This window comes from Acipenser ruthenus, chromosome 7 (assembly GCF_902713425.1).
Source record: "Acipenser ruthenus chromosome 7, fAciRut3.2 maternal haplotype, whole genome shotgun sequence".
Classification (NCBI taxonomy): domain Eukaryota; kingdom Metazoa; phylum Chordata; class Actinopteri; order Acipenseriformes; family Acipenseridae; genus Acipenser; species Acipenser ruthenus.
The window spans coordinates 30,825,419-30,828,164 of NC_081195.1; the positions used below are offsets into that span (position 1 = coordinate 30,825,419).

General features: G+C 61.2%; 1 non-coding gene across 1 annotated transcript; it reads right to left on the minus strand.

The window, feature by feature from the left end:
- Nucleotides 1-2,278: 2,278 nt before the first annotated feature.
- Nucleotides 2,279-2,433, minus strand: LOC117970657 (5.8S ribosomal RNA). Its single transcript, XR_009329295.1, has one exon. It is a non-coding gene; the product is annotated as a 5.8S ribosomal RNA (ribosomal RNA).
- Between the last annotated feature and the right edge of the window lie 313 nt (nucleotides 2,434-2,746).

A 2,746-nucleotide genomic window follows, 5' to 3' on the forward strand; every position in this document is an offset into this window, starting at 1 on the left:
TGTTTTAATTAAACAGTCGGATTCCCCTGGTCCACGCCAGTTCTAAGTTAGCTGCTAGGCGCCGGGCGAGGCAGCGCGCACGTGCCCCAGCTGGGGCGATCCACGGGAAGGGCCCGGTGCGCGTCCAGAGTCACGCCGCCCGCACGCCTAAACCCCCGCCACCCCCCTCGGAAGGAGGGGGAGGAAGAGCTCGGGCAAAATGGGCGGCGCCCCGTCCAGCCGCGGCGCGCGCCCAGCTCCGCTTCACGCCCCAGCCCGACCGACCCAGCCCTTAGAGCTAATCCTTATCCCGAGGTTACAGATCGAGCTTGCCGACTTCCCTTACCTACATTGTTCTAACATGCCAGTGGCTGTTCACCTTGGAGACCTGCTGCGGATATGGGTACGGCCCGGTGCGAGATTTACACTTTCTTCCCCGGATTTTCAAGGACCGGCGAGAGCTCACCGGACGCCACCGGAACCGCGACCCTTTCCAAAGCGCGGGCCCATCTCTCGGGGCGAACCCATTCCAGGGCGCCCTGCCCTTCACAAAGAAAAGAAAACTCTCCCCGAGGCTCTCACCGGCTTCTCCGGGATCGGTCGCGTTACTGCACTGGACGCCTCGCACCACCCGTCTCCGCCGCTCATGATTCGGGGATCTGAACCCGACTCCCTTTCAATCAGCCGGGGGGCGACGGAGGCCATCGCCCCGCCCTTTCAGAATGGCGTTCACCTATCTCTTAGGACCAACTGACCCATGTTCAACTGCTGTTCACATGGAACCCTTCTCCACTTCGGCCTTCAAAGTTCTCGTTTGAATATTTTCTACTACCACCAAGATCTGCGGCGGCTCCACCAGGGCCCTCGCCTTAGGCTTCAGTGCCCACCACGGCGGCCCTCCTACTCGTCGCGGCTTAGCCTACACGGATCCCGTGGCCGGCGATGGCTGGGTATTGCCCCGACGCTACAGCGCCATCCATTTTCAGGGCTAGTTGTTACACACTCCTTGGCAGATTCCGACTTCCATGGCCACCGTCCTGCTGTCTATATCAACCAACACCTTTTCTGGGGTCTGATGAGCGTCGGCATCGGGAGCCTTAACCCAGCATTCGGTTCATCCCGCAGTGCCGGTTCTGTTTACCAAAAGTGGCCCACTGGGCACTCACATTCCACGCCCGGCTCCAAGCCAGCGGGCCGGGCTTCTTAACCATTTAAAGTTTGAGAATAGGTTGAGATCTTTTTGGCCCCAAGACCTCTAGTCATTCGCTTTACCGGATAAATATGCGGACAGAGTGCCAGCTATCCTGAGGGAAACTTGGGAGGGAACCAGCTGCTAGACGGTTCGATTAGTCTTTCGCCCGGAGCCATCGTCGCTGCCGATCCCTGGCGCCGTTGGGCGTGAACGCACCCCGCCCGGCGACGCGTCGTGGTCAGGCCGCAGTCGACAGTCGCGCCGGGAGCAGGGGGGGGGGGGGGGAGAGGAAGACGGAGAGGGAGCGGGTGCGGCAGCAGTCTCTTTTCCCTTGGCCCCAGACAGCAGCGCTTCGCGGCTATCGGTCTCGTGCCGGTATTTAGCCTTAGATGGAGTTTACCACCCGGCTTTGGCCTGCATTCACAAACAACCCGAGTCCGAGAAGACCTTACCCGGGCGCAACGGAGGCCACCACTGGCCTCACACCATCCACGGGATGGAGCCTCCGTCACAAGGACTTGGGCCTCCAATCTGCGCCAGCGGGGATTTGGGGCTTCTATACGCCACATTTCCCGTGCCCGGCCCGGGCGAGCGGGGATTCGGTGCTGGGCTCTTCCCTGTTCACTCGCCGTTACTGAGGGAATCCTGGTTAGTTTCTTTTCCTCCATTTAGTAATATGCTTAAATTCAGTCATCTCGCCTGATCTGAGGTCGTATTCGGAGGCTGCCCACGCGGCGAGCCGAGAGAGTTCCACAGGCCCGAAGGGAGTGTTTCAGGGGGACGGGGCGTGACGGAGCCCAAACGTTGAGGGGGGCGGGGGAGTGGGAGCGAGTCCGAGAGGGCTGGGTCACGCGTCTCCACCGACAGCCGTGCGGAGCATTCCATGTCAGCCGCACCCCCCAACCGGGTCCCGGGGGGCAGCGCGGAGGCTTTCCGCTGCAGCGCGCACGCGCCGAGCTTTCCCTCCGTGGCGGGTTAACCTCTGGGTCTGCTTTTAGGGGTACGAAAGGGAGTGTGGAGTGTCCAATGCGACAGCCCCAGCCGCACCAGACTGCGAGAGCGGAGCACCAAGACCCCGCGCCCACGGGCGGGTGATTGATGTCAAAATGACCCTCAGACAGATGTAGCCCTGGGAGCGAACCCCGGGCCGCAAGGTGCGTTCGAAGTGTCGATGATCAATGTGTCCTGCAATTCACATTAATTCTCGCAGCTAGCTGCATTCTTCATCGACGCACGAGCCATGTGATCCACCGTCAAGAGTAGTTTTCATGTTTGGTGTGTGTTTCGGCCACTCTGACGCCAACCCGCGCTGGGTCACCGACGGGGCCGGGAAAACAGTCGAAAACCAAGCGAGCAGAGTTTTGTCATGCGGTTGGGGCGGTGGGCCAGGCACTCGGAGTGGAAGATCTGTGGAGGATCTTTCATGGAGAGCAGGCAGGCGAATCTCGCTCCCCGGCGACACGCACTCACCGTTAGACCTTCCGCCTGGAGGTGAAAGGTACCTGGACCGGAGTTTCGAGGGGACGCTGATCGAGCCTGAGCCGACAGGCCCTATTCGGGAGCAGGGGTCGGGAG